Source organism: Uloborus diversus, chromosome 1 (genome assembly GCF_026930045.1).
Source record: "Uloborus diversus isolate 005 chromosome 1, Udiv.v.3.1, whole genome shotgun sequence".
Classification (NCBI taxonomy): Eukaryota; Metazoa; Arthropoda; class Arachnida; order Araneae; family Uloboridae; genus Uloborus; species Uloborus diversus.
In genome coordinates this window covers 125,373,934-125,384,823 of record NC_072731.1, presented here as the reverse complement: position 1 = coordinate 125,384,823, position 10,890 = coordinate 125,373,934, and the positions used below count along the sequence as shown (strand labels likewise).

Below are 10,890 nucleotides of genomic sequence, written 5' to 3'. Positions count from 1 at the left end.
AGTCAGAATTAGAAGGTGTCGGAGGGCTACCTCTTGCATTATTTCGAAATTGAAGACATAAAAAGGCAGTTTTAGACTATATTTTAAGTTTGGGAGGAAGGGGGAGAGGAAGTCCAGGATAGCCTCTCCCGATAATTTTTCCAAATTTAAGTTCTTGAAACAATCGTACGTTATATTTATTTTTGTTCAGAAGAGGGGTCTGGGGCTCACCCCCCGGGAATTTTCAAGATTTTTACTTGAAAAACACGGTTTTAAATGACATGTGGTGATGTTAAAGAAGGAAGAGACTCGGGGTCAATGTTCTATAATTTTTCAGAATGCAAACTTCAAGCACGCATTCCCAATTGTGAATTATTTGCGATTGTGATACGTAAAGGGGGGTCTGGGGACACTCCCCCGGGAAAAATCTGAAAATTGTAGTTTGAAAAATGCAGTTTTAGATGATCTATGGTGATATTAAGGGGAAGAAAAATGCACTCTCTATCCCGAAATTTTTTGAAATTTTGAAGTCTTAAAAACGCGATTGTAGATTTTTTTTTTTTTTTGTTAAAATTTAGTGCACCACCAGTTTCTTCAAATTAAAACTCCGAAAACGTAATTTAAGCCAACCTTCGATGAAAGGGGGAAGAAAGAGTTTTGAAGGGGCTCAAGACCAGAAATGTTTCGTAATTGAAGCACTAAAAGCGAGATTTAAGACATTTTTCGATGATGTTGGCGAGAGAGAGATAGAGGGGGGGGGGGAGCATTCTCTCGAAAAAATTTCGATCTGTTGAAACCGCAGTTTTAGAAGATTTTCGGTAATGGGTGGAGAGATTCGGAGTCCTCCCCTGGCAAATTTTCAAAATTAAATTCAATTAACGCAATCGTAGACGATTTTAAATACTGTTAGAGGAAGAGAAGGTTTTGGAGATCTCCCCCGAAAAATTTTCTGAATTGAAGTCTTAACAGCGAAATTTTTGAGGATCTTCGGTAATATTTGGAGAACGACAGTTTCGGGACACCTCAGGGAGTTTTTTTAAATTATAAGTCCAAAAGACGAAATTCATTCGGCCTTTAATGATGATGAATGATTAATTGAGAGAGCCTTTCTCGGAGGTTACGTTGGGAGCACTCTCGCACCTTTTCGAAATTGCAGTCCTAAATAATTAGGTGTAGGCCATCTTTAATGACGTTAGGGTAAGGAATGGGGTTTGAGAACGTTTTCCCGTGATTTTTTTCAAAACCTAAGTTTTAAAAACTCACTTCCAGGCCAGCTTTGGGGACGTAAAAAGAAGGGTTTTTGAGTTCCCCACTCTTTCTTTCAGTTTGGCTACGTCCCTCCTATCTTCTTTGTAAATTTCAATAATTGATAAACATATTGTGGTAACATTTTTTTTTCTAATTTTCCTTTGACAAATACGATTATTTGCTTAGATTTTCCATAATAAAGTTTTCAATTTCCCGCACAATACTTTTGTTGTCTTGCAATACAAGCATTTATGGCCTTAGAAAAAGGACTTAACATTTTGAACGGATGTGGTAATTTTCTGCGATACCTTAGGTCTCTATTCCACTTCATTTTATTTTTAATATGCCACCTGCATCTCTTGATCAAACTTTGATTTACTTACGATTTTTACATTCAAACATTTAGAACTTTTATTGTGAGTATTCATTATAATACTTTGAATCTCTCTTTGCATCTATTTTTTTTCCTCTCTCTATCTCTCTATTTCAAATTTATTTCGGCTGCCAATGCATTTTTCTCAAATTAGCAATGATTTTCAGGACAACATTTTTCATCAAAAAAAAAACATAAACATATGGGAATGTTTCGGCGACTCCTAACCTATGGACTGTCCTATTTACTTATGTATTTTTATTTATGTATATTTTTTTAAACTGCAGAATCATGAAGCATGGTCGAAAGCAAGAAAATTTTTTTGGGGGGGGGGGGGGAATTTGCACCATTGAGCTTGGGGGGGATGGGCACCCCTGTAGTACATTAAAAACAGACACAGAGAAGAGTTGAGTGGGCAATGGATAGTTCTTGAAGTATTTTTTGTGTTAGCATTAATGTCGTTAGTTTAGGGATACATAAAGTCCTTACTAGTTGAGGAAAAAAATGTTATTTGTAGGAAATTATTAGGCTCCAGAAAGATTCCAACATTCTAACAACGATTAATAATTTTATCTTCTTTAAGTACTTTTTCTCAGAAATAAATTTTCTCTATCTCTTAGTCAGGTATGAATCACATTAGATAAGATCAAATGAAGAAGTTTACGAAAATGAGTGCTGCTTCGTTTATTAAACTCAATAAAATTTATTAAGAAAACATTTACGTAAGTAAAAAGAAATATAACACAAAACATGTTGCCAACGTTTTTTGACACTTAAACAGTAATATTGCTCGTATTGTAAGTTTTTTTTCATTAGAAAATATTTTTTCCAAAACCAGAACTACGGTTGAAGGAAAAGCAAGAGAAACGTTTTTTAATTTTTTTAATATTTTTATATCACAAATTAAAATTTAAATACAATATCTTAACTAATTTTGCCTATGGTTTTTTCAATTTTAAAAAACCGTCCCTGTAGCGCAGTGGATAGCGCGTTGGACTTCTAATCCAAAGGTCCCGGGTTCGAATCCCGGCAGGGATGTTTGAAAGATGTGTTTCAGTGTGCGGAAGATAAGCGATTCCGTCTTACACTTCTTTTGCATTTTGAACATTTTTCTACTTGCTGTGAATTTGGAATCGGAGATGAAAAAGGTTTTGCACGAGTTTGACCTAGGAATGAGAAACTACAGCATCAATTGACACAGTTTCATGTTTTCATACAGTTATTCGATTTTTTGCTATGTATAAAAGCTACTCAGATACATAACACAACATTAATTTATATTTCTCGATCGGTTTCAGTCAGTAATCCTGTAAAAAATTTCAGACCGTAGTCTATAGGTATTTTATCTCTTTAAACGGACACATTATTCAGCAGAAATTATACTTATTGCTATGAAATCATCGCGACCAATTATCATTCAAAGTTTTAACCGGCCGTTCAGAATCTTTGAGTATAACTTAAACTTTCTCTACACAAAAAAAAAAAAAAACATGATGCGAAAAATTTAACCTGTCGGCATTGTGGCTTCCACTGTATTACTTTTTGGCAATAACAGCTACTCCGAGAAACAGGGATTGAATTTTATGAAGAAATACCAAAAAAAAAGCCATAAAAATGAAGTCTAAGTAAATTGCAAAACGCAAAATATAATTTAAGATCACTTACAATTGCCACGCATGGAGGGAGGATAGACAGTTGAGTTAAAAGCTTTTTTACAATAAACACTCATGCAATAAATAGCTTTTCGATAAAATCGATGTAAACACTTACATTGACGTAGATACAAAAAATCAGTTTTTTACAATGTTTTTTTCAGCTTCTGATCTTAAATTGAAACCAAAACATCTTTCTATGACGAAAGATGATGCTTTTCGGTAAGTAGCTAAAACTTCTGTGAAACGTACGTAATTTAACCCGACTAACCACATCGCAGTTTTTTTCTACTTAACGTCAAAAACTTCATCATTTATATATCTACAAACTGCAAACTCTTTTTTGTATATCTACGTACTGCTCGTACAGCAATCGCGTGGTCCCTCTAGCGCAATGGATAGGGCGTTGGACTTCTAATCCAAAGGTCCCGGGTTCGAATCCCGGTAGGGATGTAGGCCACGGTTGTTTTCCTGGTTTTTTATTCAGAATATAAATTTCCAGAAATAATTCATAACTTAGAGCTGCTAAGAGAGGTTACCACTTGTTGCAACTGAAAGGATACCTTTAGTACGTTAAAAACAGACACAGAGAAGAGTTGAGTGGGCAATGGATAGTTCTTGAAGTATTTTTTGTGTTAGCATTAATGTCGTTAGTTTAGAGATACAATAAAGTCCTTACTAGTTGAGGAAAAAAAATTTGATTTGTAGCAAATTATTAGGCTCCAGAAAGATTCCAACATTCTAATTTAGTACAACGATTAATAATTTCATCTTCTTTAAGTACTTTTTCTCAGAAATAAATTTTCTCTATCTCTTAATCAGGTATGAATCACATTAGATAACATCAACAGAAGAAGTTTACGAAAATGAGTGCTGCTTCGTTTATTAAACTCAATTAAATTTATTGAGAAAACCTTTACGTAGGTAAAAAAAATATAACACAAAACATGTTGGCAACGTTTTTTGACACTTGAACAGTATTATTGCTACTATTGTAAGTTTTTTTATCTTTAGAAAATATTTTTTCCAAAACCAGAACTACGGTTGAAGGAAAAGCAAGAGAAAAGTTTTTTTATTTCTTTAATATTTTTATATTACAAATGAAAATTTAAATAAAATATATTAACTAATTTCGCCAATCTTTTTTTATTCTCAAAAACCGTCCCTGTAGCGCAATGGATAGCCCGTTTGACTTTTAATCCAAAGGTCCCGGGTTCGAATTCCGGCAGGGATGTTTGAAAGATGTGCTTTAGTGTGCGGAAGATAAACGATTCCGTCTTACACTTCTTTTGCATTTTGAACATTTTTCTACTTGCTGTAAATTTGGAGTCAGAGATGAGAAAGGTTTTTGCACGAGTTTGACCTAGGAATGAGAAACTACAGCATCAATTGAGACAGTTTCATGTTTTCATACAGTTATTCGATTTTTTGCTATGTATAAAAACTACTCAGATACATAACACAACATTAATTTATATTTCTCGCTCGGTTTCAGTCAGTAATCCTGTAAGATATTTCAGACTGTGGTCTATAGGTATTTTACCTCTTTCAACGGACACATTATTCAGCAGAAATTATACTTATTGCTATGAAATCATCGCGACCAATTATCATTTAAAGTTCTAACCGGCCGTTCAGTATCTTTAAGTATAACTTAAACTTTCTCAACATAAAAAAAGATTCAACATGATGTGAAAAATTTAACCTGTCGGCACTGTGGCTTCCACTGTATTACTTTTTGGCAATAACAGCTACTCCGAGAAACAGGGATTGAATTTTATGAAAAATAACAAAAAAAGGCATAAAAATGAAGTCTAAGTAAATTACAAAACGCAAAATATAATTTAAGATCACTTACAATTGCCACGCATGGAGGGAGGATAGACAGTTGAATTAAAAGCTTTTTTACAATAAACACTCATGCAATAAATAGCTTTTCGATAAAATCGATGTAAACACTTACATTGACGTAGAGACAAAAAATCAGTTTTTTTACAATGTTTTTTTCAGCTTCTGATCTTAAATTGAAACCAAAACATTTTTCTATGACGAAAGATGATGCTTTTCGGTAAGTAGCTAAAACTTCTGTGAAACGTACGTAATTTAACCCGACTAACCACATCGCAGTTTTTTTCTACTTAACGTCAACAACTTCATCATTTATATATCTACAACCTGCAAACTCTTTTTTGTATATCTACGTACTGCTCGAACCGTAACCGCGCGGTCCCTGCAGCGCAGTGGATAGCGCGTTGGACTTCTAATCCAAAGGTCCCGGGTTCGAATCCCGGCAGGGATGTTTGAAAGATGTGTTTTAGTGTGCGGAAGATAAGCGATTCCGTCTTACACTTCTTTTGCATTTTGAACATTTTTCTACTTGCTGTGAATTTGGAAACAGAGATGAAAAAGGTTTTTGCACGAGTTTGACCTAGGAATGAGAAACTACAGCATCAATTGACACAGTTTCATGTTTTCATACAGTTATTCGATTTTTTGCTATGTATAAAAGCTACTCAGATACATAACACAACATTAATTTATATTTCTCGCTCGGTTTCAGTCAGTAATCCTGTAAAAAATTTCAGACCGTAGTCTATAGGTATTTTATCTCTTTAAACGGACACATTATTCAGCAGAAATTATACTTATTGCAATGAAATCATCGCGACCAATTATCATTCAAAGTTTTAACCGGCCGTTCAGAATCTTTGAGTATAACTTAAACTTTCTCTACATAAAAAAAGATTCAACATGATGCGAAATATTTAACCTGTCGGCATTGTGGCTTCCACTGTATTACTTTTTGGCAATAACAGCTACTCCGAGAAACAGGGATTGAATTTTATGAAGAAATACCAAAAAAAGCCATAAAAATGAAGTCTAAGTAAATTGCAAAACGCAAAATATAATTTAAGATCACTTACAATTGCCACGCATGGAGGGAGGATAGACAGTTGAGTTGAAAGCTTTTTTACAATAAACACTCATGCAATAAATAGCTTTTCGATAAAATCGATGTAAACACTTACATTGACGTAGATACAAAAAATCAGTTTTTTACAATGTTTTTTTCAGCTTCTGATCTTAAATTGAAACCAAAACTTCTTTCTATGACGAAAGATGATGCTTTCGGTAAGTAGCTAAAACTTCTGTGAAACGTACGTAATTTCACCCGACTAACCACATCGCAGTTTTTTTTTCTACTTAACGTCAACAACTTCATCATTTATATATCTACAAACTGCAAACTCTTTTTTGTATATCTACGTACTGCTCGTACAGCAACCGCGTGGTCCCTCTAGCGCAGTGGATAGGGCGTTGGACTTCTAATCCAAAGGTCCCGGGTTCGAATCCCGGCAGGGATGTTTGAAAGATGTGCTTTAGTGTGCGGAAGATAAACGATTCCGTCTTACACTTCTTTTGCATTTTGAACATTTTTCTACTTGCTGTGAATTTGGAGTCAGAGATGAGAAAGGTTTTTGCACGAGTTTGACCTAGGAATGAGAAACTACAGCATCAATTGACACAGTTTCATGTTTTCATAGTTATTCGATTTTTTGCTATGTATAAAAGCTACTCAGATACATAACACAACATTAATTTATATTTCTCGCTCGGTTTCAGTCAGTAATCCTGTAAGATATTTCAGACTGTGGTCTATAGGTATTTTACCTCTTTCAACGGACACATTATTCAGCAGAAATTATACTTATTGCTATGAAATCATCGCGACCAATTATCATTTAAAGTTCTAACCGGCCGTTCAGAATCTTTAAGTATAACTTAAACTTTCTCTACATAAAAAAAGATTCAACATGATGTGAAAAATTTACCCTGTCGGCACTGTGGCTTCCTTTGTATTACTTTTTGGCAATAACAGCTACTCCGAGAAACAGGGATTGAATTTTATGAAAAATAACAAAAAAAGCCATAAAAATGAAGTCTAAGTAAATTGCAAAACGCAAAATATAATTAAGATCACTTGCAATTGCCACGCATGGAGGGAGGATAGACAGTTGAGTTAAAAGCTTTTTTACAATAAACACTCATGCAATAAATAGCTTTTCGATAAAATCGATGTAAACACTTACATTGACGTAGAGACAAAAAATCAGTTTTTTACAATGTTTTTTTCAGCTTCTGATCTTAAATTGAAACCAAAACATTTTTCTATGACGAAAGATGATGCTTTTCGGTAAGTAGCTAAAACTTCTGTGAAGCGTATGTAATTTAAACCGACTAACCACATCGCAGTTTTTTTCTTTTTAACGTCAACAACTTCATCATTTATATATCTACAAACTGCAAACTCTTTTTTGTATATCTACGTACTGCTCGAACAGTAACCGCGCGGTCCCTGTAGCGCAGTGGATAGCGCGTTGGACTTCTAATCCAAAGGTCCCGGGTTCGAATCCCGGCAGGGATGTAGGCCACGGTTGTTTTCCTGGTTTTTTATTTAGACTATAAATTACTAAAAATATATCATAACTTAGAGCTGCTAAGAGAGGTTACCACTTGTTGCAACTGAAAGGGAACCTTTAGTACATTAGAAACAGAGAAGAGTTGAGTGGGCAATGGATATTTCTTGAAGTATTTTTTGTGTTAGTACTAATGTCGTTAGTTTAGGGATATATAAAGTCCTTACTAGTTGAGGACAAACATGTGATTTGTAGCAAATTATTAGGCTCCAGAAAGATTTCAACATTCTAATTTAATACAACGATTAATAATTTCATCTTCTTTAAGTACTTTTTTTCAGAAATAAATTTTCTCTATCTCTTAGTCAGTAATGAATCACATTAGATAAGATCAAATGAAGAAGTTTACGAAAATGAGTGCTGCTTCGTTTATTAAACTCAATAAAATTTATTGAGAAAAGATTTACGTAAGTAAAAAGAAATATAACACAAAACATGTTGCCAACGTTTTTTGACACTTGAACGGCAATATTGCTCGTATTGTAAGTTTTTTTACTTTAGAAAATATTTTTTCCAAAACCAGAACTACGGTTGAAGGAAAAGAAAAAGAAACGTTTTTTAATTTTTTTAATATTTTTATATTACAAATTAAAATTTAAATACAATATCTTAAATAATTTCGCCTATGGTTTTTTCAATTTTAAAAAACCGTCCCTGTAGCGCAGTGGATAGCGCGTTGGACTTCTAATCCAAAGGTCCCGGGTTCGAATCCCGGCAGGGATGTTTGAAAGATGTGTTTTAGTGTGCGGAAGATAAGCGATTCCGTCTTACACTTCTTTTGCATTTTGAACATTTTTCTACTTGCTGTGAATTTGGAATCAGAGATGAAAAAGGTTTTTGCACGAGTTTGACCTAGGAATGAGAAACTACAGCATCAATTGACACAGTTTCATGTTTTCATTCAGTTATTCGATTTTTTGCTATGTATAAAAGCTACTCAGATACATAACACAACATTAATTTATATTTCTCGCTCGGTTTCAGTCAGTAATCCTGTAAGATATTTCAGACTGTGGTCTATAGGTATTTTACCTCTTTCAACGGACACATTATTCAGCAGAAATTATACTTATTGCTATGAAATCATCGCGACCAATTATCATTTAAAGTTCTAACCGGGCCGTTCAGAATCTTTAAGTATAACTTAAACTTTCTCTACATAAAAAAAGATTCAACATGATGTGAAAAATTTAACCTGTCTGCACTGTGGCTTCCACTGTATTACTTTTTGGCAATAACAGCTACTCCGAGAAACAGGGATTGAATTTTATGAAGAAATAACAAAAAAAGCCATAAAAATGAAGTCTAAGTAAATTGCAAAACGCAAAATATAATTTAAGATCACTTACAATTGCCACGCATGGAGGGAGGATACACAGTTGAGTTAAAAGCTTTCTTACAATAAACACTCATGCAATAAATAGCTTTTCGATAAAATCGATGTAAACACTTACATTGACGTAGAGACAAAAAATCAGTTTTTTACAATGTTTTTTTCAGGCTTCGGATCTTAAATTGAAACCAAAACATTTTTCTATGACGAAAGATGATGCTTTTCGGTAAGTAGCAAAAACTTCTGTGAAGCGTATGTAATTTAACCCGACTAACCACATCGCAGTTTTTTTTTCTACTTAACGTCAACAACTTCATCATTTATATATCTACAAACTGCAAACTCTTTTTTGTATATCTACGTACTGCTCGAACAGTAATCGCGCGGTCCCTGTAACGCAGTGGATAGCGCGTTGGACTTCTAATCCAAAGGTCCCGGGTTCGAATCCCGGCAGGGATGTAGGCCACGGTTGTTTTCCTGGTTTTTTATTTAGACTATAAACTACTAAAAATATATTCATAACTTAGAGCTGCTAAGAGAGGTTACCACTTGTTGCAACTGAAAGGATACCTTTAGTACATTAAAAACAGAAACAGAGAAGAGTTGAGTGGGCAATGGATAGTTCTTGAAGTATTTTTTGTGTTAGTACTAATGTCGTTAGTTTAGGGATACAATAAAGTCCTTACTAGTTGAGGACAAAAATGTGATTTGTAGCAAATTATTAGGCTCCATAAAGATTTCAACATTCTAATTTAATACAACGATTAATAATTTCATCTTCTTTAAGTACTTTTTTTCAGAAATAAATTTTCTCTATCTCTTAGTCAGGTATGAATCACATTAGATAAGATCAACATGAAGAAGTTTACGAAAATGAGTGCTGCTTCGTTTATTAAACTCAATAAAATTTATTGAGAAAAGATTTACGTAAGTAAAAAGAAATATAACACAAAACATGTTGCCAACGTTTTTTGACACTTGAACAGCAATATTGCTACGTATTGTAAGTTTTTTTATCTTTAGAAAATATTTTTTCCAAAACCAGAACTACGGTTGAAGGAAAAGCAAAAGAAACGTTTTTTAATTTTTTTAATATTTTTATATTACAAATTAAAATTTAAATACAATATCTTAAATAATTTCGCCTATGGTTTTTTCAATTTTAAAAAACCGTCCCTGTAGCGCAGTGGATAGCGCGTTGGACTTCTAATCCAAAGGTCCCGGGTTCGAATCCCGGCAGGGATGTTTGAAAGATGTGTTTTAGTGTGCGGAAGATAAGCGATTCCGTCTTACACTTCTTTTGCATTTTGAACATTTTTCTACTTGCTGTGAATTTGGAATCAGAGATGAAAAAGGTTTTTGCACGAGTTTGACCTAGGAATGAGAAACTACAGCATCAATTGACACAGTTTCATGTTTTCATTCAGTTATTCGATTTTTTGCTATGTATAAAAGCTACTCAGATACATAACACAACATTAATTTATATTTCTCGCTCGGTTTCAGTCAGTAATCCTGTAAGATATTTCAGACTGTGGTCTATAGGTATTTTACCTCTTTCAACGGACACATTATTCAGCAGAAATTATACTTATTGCTATGAAATCATCGCGACCAATTATCATTTAAAGTTCTAACCGGGCCGTTCAGAATCTTTAAGTATAACTTAAACTTTCTCTACATAAAAAAAGATTCAACATGATGTGAAAAATTTAACCTGTCTGCACTGTGGCTTCCACTGTATTACTTTTTGGCAATAACAGCTACTCCGAGAAACAGGGATTGAATTTTATGAAGAAATAACAAAAAAAGCCATAAAAATGAAGT

General features: G+C 33.7%; 9 non-coding genes across 9 annotated transcripts; all 9 read left to right on the top strand.

The window, feature by feature from the left end:
- The first annotated feature begins 2,565 nt into the window (after nt 1-2,565).
- On the top strand, nt 2,566-2,638 carry Trnar-ucu (transfer RNA arginine (anticodon UCU)). Its single transcript has one exon. It is a non-coding gene; the product is annotated as a tRNA-Arg (tRNA).
- Nucleotides 2,639-3,632: 994 nt separating this feature from the next.
- Nucleotides 3,633-3,705, top strand: Trnar-ucu (transfer RNA arginine (anticodon UCU)). Its single transcript has one exon. It is a non-coding gene; the product is annotated as a tRNA-Arg (tRNA).
- Nucleotides 3,706-4,413: 708 nt separating this feature from the next.
- Nucleotides 4,414-4,486, top strand: Trnak-uuu (transfer RNA lysine (anticodon UUU)). Its single transcript has one exon. It is a non-coding gene; the product is annotated as a tRNA-Lys (tRNA).
- A 992-nt stretch (nt 4,487-5,478) lies between these two features.
- Trnar-ucu (transfer RNA arginine (anticodon UCU)) lies at nt 5,479-5,551 on the top strand. Its single transcript has one exon. It is a non-coding gene; the product is annotated as a tRNA-Arg (tRNA).
- Nucleotides 5,552-6,544: 993 nt separating this feature from the next.
- Nucleotides 6,545-6,617, top strand: Trnar-ucu (transfer RNA arginine (anticodon UCU)). The gene has a single exon. It is a non-coding gene; the product is annotated as a tRNA-Arg (tRNA).
- A 988-nt stretch (nt 6,618-7,605) lies between these two features.
- Trnar-ucu (transfer RNA arginine (anticodon UCU)) lies at nt 7,606-7,678 on the top strand. Its single transcript has one exon. It is a non-coding gene; the product is annotated as a tRNA-Arg (tRNA).
- Nucleotides 7,679-8,380: 702 nt separating this feature from the next.
- On the top strand, nt 8,381-8,453 carry Trnar-ucu (transfer RNA arginine (anticodon UCU)). The gene has a single exon. It is a non-coding gene; the product is annotated as a tRNA-Arg (tRNA).
- A 996-nt stretch (nt 8,454-9,449) lies between these two features.
- On the top strand, nt 9,450-9,522 carry Trnar-ucu (transfer RNA arginine (anticodon UCU)). The gene has a single exon. It is a non-coding gene; the product is annotated as a tRNA-Arg (tRNA).
- A 713-nt stretch (nt 9,523-10,235) lies between these two features.
- Nucleotides 10,236-10,308, top strand: Trnar-ucu (transfer RNA arginine (anticodon UCU)). Its single transcript has one exon. It is a non-coding gene; the product is annotated as a tRNA-Arg (tRNA).
- Nucleotides 10,309-10,890: the final 582 nt, after the last annotated feature.